Here is a 12,881-nt window from a genome sequence, read left to right as displayed (position 1 = left end):
TGCAGGAGGTTGTGGTTCTGATGTTGAGGAAAACTTCTGTGCAATAACATTTGTAGTTGCTCCATCATCATTTTTTATTCTTCTGTCTTAGGGTTTCCATTGCTGTGAAGAGACACCAGAGCCATGGCAACTCTTATAATGGGAAGCATCTAACTGGAGTTGGCTTAGAGTTCAAAGACTTACTCCATTACCAGCATGGTGGGAAACATGGCGGCATGCAGGCAGACACAGCGCTGAAGAGGTAGCCAAGAATTCCACATCTGAATCAGCAGACAGCAAGAAAGGAGTGCAGTGCCACACTGGGCCTGGCTTGAGTCTTGGAGACCTCAAAGACCACCGCTGATGACACACCTCCTCCAAAAGAGCCACACCTGCTCCAAGAAGGCCACCTCCTTATAGTGCCACTCCCTTTGAGCCCTATCAGAGCAATTTTTATTCAAATCACCACATCTTAAATGCATCTGTGAATCACTTCTAAGCTGCCCACTGGTATTTCTTTACATACACACAGTTTTAGCTCAGAACAAAAGCTGTAAGATAGATTTATAGGTTAGCAATGAAGAAAGTCAAACCATCCTGTTTGAGGGACAATGAAATGCAATGATGTGGAGAGGAAGCTGAGGGACAGCAAGGTTTTGCCTCCAGCCTGGTTCAGAGACCAAGAGGAGGTTCTGAAGTGGACAACTGTGTGTCAACTCTCTGGTCAGGCAGCTTTAAGAGCCACAACAGTGCAGAAGCTAAAGGGAAAACAGAAGCAAAAGAGATGTATGTTAAGTGATGCATTTAATAGGACGCTAATGCACCCTATTCGCTCACAGAGTTTTGTTCATTGATAGTGTGTGCTGGCTGGAAGTGGTCCTTGTCCTACTCCACGGTTGATGCTTTCAGAGTAGAGGGTACAGGAAAGATCAGAACATGGCCCAGTAAGAATTGCCCACTTATAAATGGTCAAGGGATAGGCCTGAAAAAAAAAATGGCTCACTCAGGTCAGGCAGATGCCATGGTGGATAAAAACAACAACTGGAAGCTTGGGTGAGATTTTGCATTTGGTCAGCCATGGGACATGGGACCAAGAGGACGAGTAGCGGTGACAGTGACCCAGAACAGGTAGAGGCAAGAAAGGTAAAGGAGAGGTCCAGCCATCGCCATTCTAGCTCCTTGGGCTGAGTAGGTCACAAACTAGGGCACCAAAAAAAAAAGGAGGCAGACAAAGAGGAAGTGGTGTCTCAAAGGTATGGTGAGCTCATACAGAAGGAAGAGTATGAAAGAGAGTGAGACTAGCTCATCCGGTCAGTCCCTCCCCCTGCTGTGTGTTTGTGTGCATACCTATCAATAATTTCACTTTTTTATCAGTCTGCCACTTCCACACCTAAAACCCCAAACAAGTCCCTGTTGGGGGTCAGTCTGGATATCTATTCTAATATTAGAATATTTCCTCCTAAAACCTGCTTGTTACATGTACCCTAGATGACTTTGCCTCTCTGTTTAACCAATACAATGCCCACACACCTTGGCAAGGTGGAGAGAAGGTGTGGCCAAAGTTCTTGGGCTTTGGGGAGACAGGAGAGGATCATGGGAGAGAAGAAAGGTGGAGGAGAGAGGACACAGCTGCTGTGGGATAGAAAGAAAACCACGTGGGCTGGGAGGAAGGACTCTGAGGGTGGAAAGAACAGCCCAGATGAAGATAAGCAAGAATTTATGGAATTATGGACAGGAAGTAACCCACAAAGAAATTATTAGAGTAGACAGTGTGAGGTGGGGGCTTGAAGATAATGAGGTAGCATAGGTGGAATTATCTGCCCAGCCCAAGGTGAAATAAGGCAAATCTAAAATCTAACAGGTAGGTCTGTGTCTTTATTGATTGTAATAATGGGTTAGGATAATACTGCCATGATACATATAGCTAATAATAAACATTTTTAGCATGTACTTTTAAAATTACCACAAGTCTAGAATTTCAAAATTCTAGTAGACAGAAAAGCAAATAAAATAAAATAAAATAATACCTACAGGCACAATATGAATGATAAAGAAATGTCACAGAGCTAGCGGTGAATGCCAGATAATCTCCGCACAAGGGAAGCTGAGAGAAGACAGACTCTTCAAGTTCTAGGACAGCCTGGGCTTCAGAGTGAGACCACGTACCAGAGCATAAAACCAAAAAGGAAAGAAAAAAATTATTAAAAAAAGCCATTGTGGCAGCGGCCTGTAATCAGCCCTTGGGAAGTGGAGGCAGGAGGAATATGCTCATCCTCTGCTATACACTGAGTTGGTGGCTAGCCTCTCAGGGATCAAAAAATAAAAGAACTGGAACCACTGACTGAGGGATCATCTGAGACAAGAGGTAGAAATTACTTTACTGAGCCTGGACCCTGTGGCGCTTGGCCCTGCAGGTCTACAGGACATCCCGGCTGTAGATTCAGAAAGCGTAGGAGCCTGGTTTGTTGAGCCATACCATTTCCACCCAATGACATCTGTCTTGGGACCCACCTGTTGAAGCAGAGACCCGGGAGCCTTGGTAAGCCTCCAGAATTTTGGTGAAGTTCTGTGCTGCAGAAGGAAGACAAGAGTATCAGGCCACAGCTTTTAGTGGCCCTATGGGGCGCCAACATCTCGGTGGCAGAATCAGCGGCTCTGCTCACAGCTGGTCAAGGGCTCCGAGGAAGCAGTGAGAATGAGTGTGGACCACTGCTTTGTGACTGGCAGTAGGGAACCTTGTGGTACCCACAGGACACTGTGTTGAGCCAGTGGGAGTGGTACAGGTGGCCACAGGGACCGTTTGTTCCAAAGAGCTCTGAATGAACTAAGTCTCAACCTTCCCCTCCTTAGATTGAGTCTGGTGACCAGGAGCTTTCATGCTCTGAGGTTAGCTTGGTGTGAGACTGTGCCTCCTAGAAATGTCAGAACCTACAGCAATAAACTCTCACCAACATGATTACATAACCATGAGTTGACCAAGGACGAGATACATGCCAAAGTAGATGAGGGGAAAGAGCACGAGAGCTCAACCCTACACAAAGACAGATGGACAGGCATCTAAGGAGTGATGAGAGCAGGAGAAATAGTTTCCTCCAAGGAAGAGCACAGCAATTGGTTACCCAGCACCAAATGGTCAGTCCTAAAAATATATATTATACAGTCCAACCAGGAACTCCAGAGCTGCTCCAGTCAAGATGGAAGCGCCTTAGCATTTCCTGTCTTCCTGCTTTGGGCCCCCATGACCAGAAGTACAGCTGAGGGCAGTGCTGAGAGCTACAAAGACACTTCAAAGTGGAACCACACCCTGACCTGGAAGAGTCTTCGTGGTACATTGAAACTAGGCACAAATCCCGGGGGAGAGTCCTCGAGAATCAATAGACCTTTCTTCCAGACACCCATCCAGATGGTCAGGGTCCAAGTTCTAAGAGACTTCCAGGTTTCTACATTCAGGTAGCCTCAGCTAGGCTCTATCCATCACCTTGAAGCTTCCTTCAGGCTTTTACATGCAGGGATTGGTCAGAAAGAGGAACACGCTGGCAGCTGGTCAATGTTCCAGGCTCCTCCCAAAGAGGAGATCCAGAGATTGGTCAGAACGATGCAGGGCAAACCTTACACCTGAGTTTCAGATTATCATCCACTCTACATGCTTCAAACAGCAGAAGCATCCCATAAAGCATGGGAGAAGTGGCCTGGTAATCTAACAGGCTAGATGAGAACGAGACTCCTCAGAGCTCATATTTTGGAGAGTGATCTGTGGATCCCTGAACAAGCCCCCAAGATGTTGCTGCATTATTTTCACCTGATGAGGTGTCCCATAAGCTACAAAGAATAAAGCTCACAGACTTGAAAGAGCATCCAATGAGCAAATTTGCTCAAGAGCAGTGGTATTCAGCCTTTCTAATGCTTTAATATAATATGACCCTTTACTGTAATTCCTCACATGATCGCCAACCATAAAATTATTTTGTTGCTACTTCATAACTGCAATTTTGCTAGTGTTATGAACTGTAACGTAGATATCTGATATGCAGGGTCTCTGATATATGACTCCTGTGAGAGGGTCTTTCAATCCCTGTGGTGGTTTGAATAGGAATGGCCTCCATAAACTCATGTGTCTGAATGCTTGGCCTATAAGGAGTGGCACTATTAGGAGGTGTGGCCCTGTGCAGGAAGTGTTTCCCTGTGGGAATGGGCTTTGAGGTCTCATGTGCTCAAGCTACACCAAGTATGGCACACAGTCTCCTTCTGCTGCCTGTGGAGGAAGATGTGGAACTCTCAGCTCCTTCTCCAGCACCATGTCTGCCTGCACGCCGCCATGATTCTCGCCATGACGATCATGGGCTAAACTTCTGATCTGTAAGCCAGCCCCAGTCAAACGTTTCCTGAGTTGCTGAGGTCATGGCACCTCTTCACAGCAATAAAAACCCTAATTAAGATGACCCCCCAAATGAGCCCCAACCCACAAGTTGAGAACTGCTGCTCTAAAGCAACAAAAAGTCCTGCTCATTGGAAGAGGCTCCAAAAGTGGGAAAACCATTTGAGCAGAGGGTCTTAGGGATTTTTCACTCCTTGAAGAAAACTGGTGGGGTAAAGGATCATTGTTTTCTTCCAGGACACAAGATGGGTGACTTCTTTCTGCCCCCAGATTTCCTGAGATGGATTGGTAAGTTTATCAAAGGGCCATTTTGTTCAGGGCCCAGGAATAATGAAGTAGGGCTGTTTGTTTTCATTTTCTTATCCTAGGCTTACGGGAGAAGTTTTGTTTGTTTTCTTGAAGGTTTTTGTTGTTGTTGTTGTTGTTGTTTTGTTTTGTTTTTGAGATGTGATCTAGCTACACATCTCAGGTTGGCCTAGGCCCTCTACACTTACTTTACAGTTGTGTAGCTTGATTTTCATGTGTGACTCCTAACAGTGCGAGCAGGGGCTATCTCGGACCCTGTTGTCTGCCTTGGGACCCTTTCCTCCTACTAGGTTGCCTCGTGCAGCCTTAATCCGAGGGGCAGCATCTAGTCTCCCTACAACTTGACCTGCCATGGCTGGTTGACATCCATGGGAGGCCTGCTCTTCTCTGAAGAGAGATGAAGGAGTGGATGGCTAGGGAGGAGAGGTGACGGGGAAGGACTGGAAGGAGAGAAGGGAAACTACAGTTGGGATGTAAAATAAATAAATACATAAATACATAAACAAGAACTTTAAAAAAATTCAAGATCTTCCTTCCAGTGCTTTCCAAGTGCAGAGGTTACAGGCATGTGTGCTGAGGAGGTAAAGGCCACTTTCAAAGAATCAGTCCTCTCCTTGGACTTCCTGTCTCCATGTCTCCTCCCTCAATCTCCCTTTATGCATAAAAGATTTCTCCCTGGTTGGCCTTTCCTGTCTTTCAAGCCTCATCATTTCTTGCCTTCCTTATTCTCACCTCCAACACGTGTTCTCACCCTAAACCTATTGAAATTCCCCAGCATCCCCACAAAAACATGTTCTTTATGGTCTGTCTCCCCTTGTTAGTCAGTAAGGTAATGCAAGTAGGCGCTATCTGCCTCACATATAGATGTACTGTCAGAGTGGGGAATGACCCAGCACTTCTGTGATGACTAGCTGAATTAATGAATGGCCCAATGCCTTTGCCCAGGCTCTCTTTCTCTATAGAAGATATCCTTTCCCTCAGCCTTCACTGCTTAAGTCACATTTCTCTTCTAATGTTCAGTTTAAATATAAATTCTTCTGAGAAATCTTACTGAAATTTCCTGTTCCTCTCCCACCACCTACCCACATGTGTACCTACGTACACACACGAGCACACATACACACACACACACAAGGGCGCACAGTCAACTGGGTTTCTTTGTCTTCTGAATTGTCATTACACTCCAACCTCATGCATGTGTGACAGAGACCAGTGGCCATCCAGAAAACAGCTGCCTTTCCTGGTTCAGAGCTGCTGTCAGAAAGTGGCAACCTGACCGGGACCCTCCCGAGGCCAGTATGACCAAACCCTGACCAATGACTCGTAGGCATCCTTTCTAACCAGCCCCACATCCCTGTCCTGTGTGTCTGGCTTCCTCTCTCTTACGCCTGCTCACCAACTTCCTGGCTCTGTGGAGAAACTTGGTGCAGACTGCCTGCCAAGCACCCCCCACAGTGCTCTGAAGTAAGAACCAAGTGGCAGAACCGTGACTCATAAGGCTTTGGGGGCTGCCATCATGGCCTCTACCCCGGCCTCACATACGCCTACCACAGGTCAGAGGACCATCCTTATCCCTACATCTGTCTCCTCTGGAGAACTTGTTTCTTGAGCAGGTGGTGGAGGTCTCTGCCCTACATTTCCAAGGCCTATAAGGCTACTGTTGGAACCTGGTGAACAGCGACTTGGGGAACTGAGAAAGGCTCCAGGAAAAAAACAAAAACAAAAACAAAACAAAACAAAAAAAAGCCAGGGGCCTTTTACCTCAGGCACATTTTGTTTCCTGGATTATTTTTGGGTGTGATTTCTGTGCCTCCTGCGACAAACATTTACAGTCAGTTTCTTAGCCATGTTCTTGCTGGATGCCGGAACATAGCTGTAGACCTCAGGTTGGGTCGGTGTGCCTGAACGCGGATGTGGCCTTCTGCCTGGCCTTTGGGCTTTCCCGGCTACACTCTGTGGTACGTGCCAGGCGACTGCGTCCTGAGAAAGTTCTGGGAAAGGGCTGCTCTGTTAATACTTAGTGTGTGCTATTAGTGTGGATTCACATGTTTTTCTGATCATGGTTTTTAGAACTCAAACAACCTTCCTCAGATCACTGGGGTTTTATTTTGTTTGTTTGGTTTTTGTTTTGTTATATGTGTCTAGAAAAGTACACTGATGCCGAAGAAAGTTTGTCTCCAGCATTATGCTGTCGTCCGCCCCATTTTTTAGGGTCCTCAAATCCCAGGTCTCACAGACAGATGCGTATAGGTGGGTGAAAATTGGCAGCTGCTGTACCTGGCAACTGGTGCATGACTCCAGAACACAAATGGAAACCCAACTCTTGATTCCCTCCCTAACATACCTCCTCACATAAGTTCCCACCCCACTTCCTGTGACGGATCCCTCACATGTATTTTACCCTGGAAGATCATTTGAACTCACTGCTCCCTAGGGAGAGACCTTAACATTCTGCCCAGGACCTCTGCCCTGTGGACCTTCTTAGCAGGTAGCTCAGCTTTCAACCTCCATCCAAAGATCTCATGGATGAGAATGGCTTTTGAAAGCAGCGTCTCTGCCTGAGGCTGATCCTACCCTCCTCTAACATGCTTTGCTTCGTTTGGGTTTTAAATGGCACCTCTTCCCATTAATGAAATAAATGCTGTCTACTTTCCTTTCTCCCGTCCAGCCTAAACAAATCATTACTGACTCTGAATTAGAAGAATTTATCCTAGCAAGTTCTGCCTTTCATCGAGAGTCTGAAAAGCCGAGGTGGGCATTAATCACATTTCTGAAACAAACAATAAACCTAAGTAGATTCTGGGATTCCACATAGAAGTGGACTTTTTCATCCCAAGCTCGTGTCTAGAGCGACAAGCAATGTCTAGGTCCATCATGCAGGGTCAGAACAAAACAGCTGTGTAGTTGAGGTAGAGCAGAAGTTGATTTCTCATAATTCTGAAGCCTTGGAATTCTAAGACCAATCACATAGGGTCAGCACTACTCAATAAAACATTTTCACAGAAGGAGGGCAGGACCTCTCATCCAGATAAGCATCAGCTGGTCTTGGGCAGCCAACAGCATACCACAGAAGAGACATTCTCTCCATCCAGTGAAGTACAAAGAGAGCTCATCACTTCTATCTGTCATTCATCAAAGGAGCAATATTGTGTACAGTTGGATAGATGGGGACTCTGCCTTATTTAGTTCTCCATAACCTACAGTCTCCATCCACGAGCTAGCCAGCCTCCTCATGCTGAGCTGCTACCACCACCACAGACTTCTGAGCATCTCCCCACCCCTGACGGGCTCAGAAGGGCTAGCTTGCATGACTTGACCCAACTCAAGCCCAAGGATTGCACGGCAGCCCACTACGCCTGGCACTGAAAATGGCTTCCCAGTTCTGAGAGGTTCTAGCCCAGCACTGTGGCCCTTGTCATCAGTCGCACCTGGCTGTGGAAATGGTCCAATATGTTTTACATCACATACTATGGGGTCATAACTGCCCACCCCTAGGTCAAGGTTAGTCTTTTTTTAAACTCTGTACTTCATCATGTATGTCTTCTGTGAGTTCTGGCAGGTCACCAGCACAGCACTTGGCTTTCTGTTGACTTCTCCCTGGGAGCTTCACACAAATCTTGTCACATTTGCCTCAAGTGGACAGACAGGACACACTTCTTCACTTCTCTATTTGTTTTGCTCTTCTCTCATCCCACTTTAGTTTCTCTCCTCACTCTCTCTCTCTTTCTCTAGCAGAATGCTACCTGTCATGTCCTTGTTTTTTAAGTAAGAGAGAGAAAAAGTTAGTGGGGAGAGGGGGCCCAGATCCCTTTACTTCTTCTGGCTAGTTACAATCAAAGGGTTCTTTTAGGGTCTATCCCAATCTCCGTCAACCGCAGACACAGATAGCAGGCTTCTTCATGCCGCTGCACCCTGAAGCTGTCTCCATCTGTCTACTTCAAACTGCCACACAGCCTCTGGTCTCTGCATTCTGCTCCATGCCACACACCAACGCTGAAAGCCACACTGTCACTTTCTCAGCCTTGTATTTATACTCTCAGAGTCCTAGACCACGACTCTCCCTGTGCCACAGGTGGAAGGCTGTTACCACCTTCTGCAAAGACCATGCCCCACATCCAACAATTAGCTATGGACAAATGAGCCCAACTAAAATCCAACTTGGGATTAAAACAAAAGTATATTTACATAACATACAAAGAAACAAAAACTTTCAATACCTCTCTCATTCTCTCTCTCTCTCACTCTCGCTCTCTCCACATATCTGGATGTCAGTGAAAAACTTGTGGGAGTCAGTTCTCTGCTTCCACCATGTGGGGTCCAGGAACTGAACTCCCAACTGTGTCCTTTCAAAGGGAAGACCACCATGCCCTCACATGGCCAAAGAGCTGGAATGGCCTCCCCAGCCCACCAGCCCTACAGGAGCAAACCACAACTTCCATCACTGTTGCACTGAGGCTCGTGAATCTGGGGAGACAATTCAGACAGTAGTGCGTCCTTCATTTCCTTCTGAGACATCATGAGAGAAGCCTTTATCATCCCTGTGTCTACAAACATTCTACTTGTGTTTATTTATATATTCTTTAGAAGATGGGAACTTTCCTGCTTTCCTTTTCTCTCTATCTCTCAGCAAATTCAACTTCAAAAAAACCCTGTCATGGAGGGCTGGAGAGATGGCTCAGAAGTTAAGAGCACTGGCTGTTCTTCCAAAGGTCCTGAGTTAAATTCCTAGCAACCACATGGTGGGTCATAACCATCTATCTGGTGCCCTCTTCTGGTGTACAGGCACACATGTAGGCAGAATACCGTATAAATAATAAAATAGATTATTTTTTTTAAAAAAACCTTCATGGCAGCTCTGGCATTTATCAGTGCTGTGTGAAGAGACACAACATGCGTATCTACTCACCCCAGACAAAAGCCCACAATGGACCAAAGTACAGATACCATCAAAGAGCAACTTGGTGAACCAATGAGTTTTATTTACCCATAGTAGTCTTCCCTTTCAAGGCCACAATTGGGATCATAAAGTACAAAAATAACTAAAATGGGTGACTAACAGGAGCAAAAGTGATTCAAAAGCGGCTGCATCACCAAAGCTTACACCAGCATGGGTGGCTGCTCACAAAAGGGACCCGGGAGCACACTGCGCAGCCTGCAGGCACCTCAACAGTTTGGAGAGTGTCCTTTCTGGGGGACTCAGATACTCTAAACCTCTCCCAAGCAGCTTGGCTTGTCTGAGGCGGACTCTTACCAATCTTTATTGCTTATTCTGGAAGGGAGGGGCCTAATGAATCTGGTTAGTTTCAGGGACTTCCTGAAGCTATTTTGAGTTGTTTACCCTCCATTTTAAGGAGCTTCTCTGGTAGAGGGAATGTTCCAATGCTGTAGGAAACTGCTATGCAAAAATAAGCATTCTTCCACTAAAAATGCCTCTAGTCTCTCCACATTAGCCAATTCTGGAGACATTCAATAATTTTAAGTATTTATCTAAGTTGCTTTCCACATCTGGTGCCAATTTTCTAGTCCTTCCCAATCAGTTCCAACAACCGGGGACCAAGATTCAAATCTATGAACCTCTGTCGGCCATTCTCACTCCGAAGTGACTGATATAACACTATCTTGTCCTGATCTTACTCTGGTTCCATTTCATGTCCACTCAGGTGATTTTCAGCCCGTAACACCCTAAACAGTCACATCTGTCTTGGTAACACATTTAAGACTTTCCATGACCCTGAACATGGCATAACCAGCATCTCTGCTGGTCAAGACAAATGTTACCAGGTACTCCAAACCTGCACCTGTCAATGCTGTCATGTGGGTCTCGCCTTGAAGAACACACTTAGCTGTGGTGCTGAGAGTCTGTTAGGGACAAGACTTTGCTGTGTCTGTAGTTAGTAAAGGCTCTAACTTGGCCCTATGTGTGTGGTCGTCTGTAATTTTCTCACCAGAACTATAATAATTCAACCCACCACACTGGGTGACTTTAAAAAGAGGAAAGAAATTCGTCTCTTAAAGTTCTGCATTGCTGAAAGTTTCAGGATCCATGCATGGGCAACTCAGTGTCCCATAGAGCACATTTCCTGGGCTGGAGAAAACCATTGGGTTACATAGGAGAGCAAGATTTGTTCAGTTTTGCTTTGTTTTGTCATCAGTATTAATGGCATTCATGGGGGTCCCACCCTTGGGACCTATTCACCTCCCAAAGACCCATATCCTAACACCACACACTGGAGCCAGGGTTTCCACATACGAATGTCAGGGTAGGAACAATTCCACCATAACACAATAACACCACTGAGGCCTCAGAAGGGCTTACCTGATGAGCCCCCTTCACCTGAAAATGTCTATCATTAGTTAAGAAAACACATCTGCTTTCTGCAGGCTACATTACCTCAAAGCAACTGCTTTTTAAAGAAATGTTTGATTAATGTATTTAAAAGTCACTGATGTGCCTTGATTGCATCTGAAGAAATATGAAAGAGAAAGAAGTGATGGGTTCAACTAGGAAAAAAAGAAAAACTTAAAATAAAACTCAGTCATTCCCAAGGGGCAGCTTCATGTCAGTTCAAACTGTGCAGCTTGATTGATGTAAATCTGTTTGTCTCCCCTCAAGTGCTGTACACAGATACTTACCTCAGCCCGCCACACTCTCCCAGAACAGTTTGCAAAATGTGTAATTATTTCAGCAATTAAACCTAGCAAGTACTAAAAGTGACTTAGAAAGCAACCACATGGAAATTGGATTCTGAAGGATTTAGAAGATAAATACTTGATGAAGAAAAAAAAAAAAACAGAGACAAAGACAGAGAAAAGAAATGAGAAAGGCAACAGAAAGAAAGACCCAGGGACATGTGTGGAGAGTAGATTTGAGCCTTAAAGAAGGATGAAGAGGAGGCTGGGTCTCCTGCTGGTCAGCTGGGGCTCCCTCCTGTGGGCGGTTCACTTTCTGTTAAATCTCTAAGGTCCCTGAAAAGACAATTCTGGTGGTCCATGAAAAACAGTTAAACAAATAGTCACATTTTAAAACTAAAAACTCATTTAAATTACTGTTAATGTGCCTAATATCTGGATCCTCTTTCTGCAGGTCTGTGCAAAATAGGAAAACTTATGTTTTCCTATTTTGAAAGTACCAGAAACACCCTGCCAGGCTTTGCTTGATTAATTTTTTTATCTCCCTCTGAGTTCAGGGATCTAGAGAAATCTGGCAAGGCTGGCTCCCCCATTTGCTAATACTCTGACCTAGATTGGGCCTATTTCATTTAATAAACAGGGAGAGTTGTAGCCTCAGGCTGTCAATTCATCTGAGGCCGCTGTGGGCCTGTGGTTTGTTTATAAAGGATGTTTTAGCCCGAAGTAAATCAGGCATCAGCTGTTGGTTTCTTCTGAGGTTATAGAAATAGACTGAAATCTGGAGAAAAACTGTAGGCTCTTCAAAAATGCTCATGAAGGTGTTATTTTTGTCTCTTAGCATACTCAGAAGGGGAAAAAAACTGTAAATGTCTCCCCCAGATACCTTTGACAGTTCCTTTCCCCTTCTTATAACTAACTAGAGGCAAAATACATCACCCATAGCATTTAGCACTCAATAAACCATCCTTGGCTCATCCATTCCCAAATCTCCTGGATTCATCCTGACGCTATTACACTACAAACCCACAACTGCAGTAGGAGCCAGCCAGCACGGGTCGGGTGTTCTTTAGCAGACCAGGTTCAGGGCTAAGCTCTTTGCCTTCATTATCGCATTTAAGGCATGTAAGAATGCTACGAGGTAGATGCCATCACCGCCCCACTTTATGGCTATCCAAGAGCACATATCTAAAGTAAAACTACCACAACCAGGTTTGTCTCGCTCTGTGTAGACTTACCTCATTACAACTGTGATCTGCAGGGCACCAGGCCACAGGGCCTCAGTCATCATCACGGCTTTAACCTGGCCTGATCTTTTTCCTGGCTGTCTTACCTGATCATGATCCTTGGCTCCTCCCTAGCATGATGTAGCTCTCGGCTCTGGAAGGCAGTTGTGATCATGTTCAATGTTTCGAATGAAGAAATTGAAACTTACAGAGTTTGTGTGACTTACCCAAAGTAGAACCGTTCACTTGTGGAAGACTGCTCAGACATGGGTTTAAGCCAATAGAAAGTCTTTATTAGCCAGTGGTGAGATTATTGGGCATTCTGGATCCCAGAGTAGCTCTGAGCCTTTCTCAGGGTGAGCTTTTAA

Source organism: Meriones unguiculatus, chromosome 8 (genome assembly GCF_030254825.1).
Source record: "Meriones unguiculatus strain TT.TT164.6M chromosome 8, Bangor_MerUng_6.1, whole genome shotgun sequence".
In the NCBI taxonomy this organism is placed as follows: domain Eukaryota; kingdom Metazoa; phylum Chordata; class Mammalia; order Rodentia; family Muridae; genus Meriones; species Meriones unguiculatus.
This window is presented reverse-complemented; position numbering follows the sequence as displayed.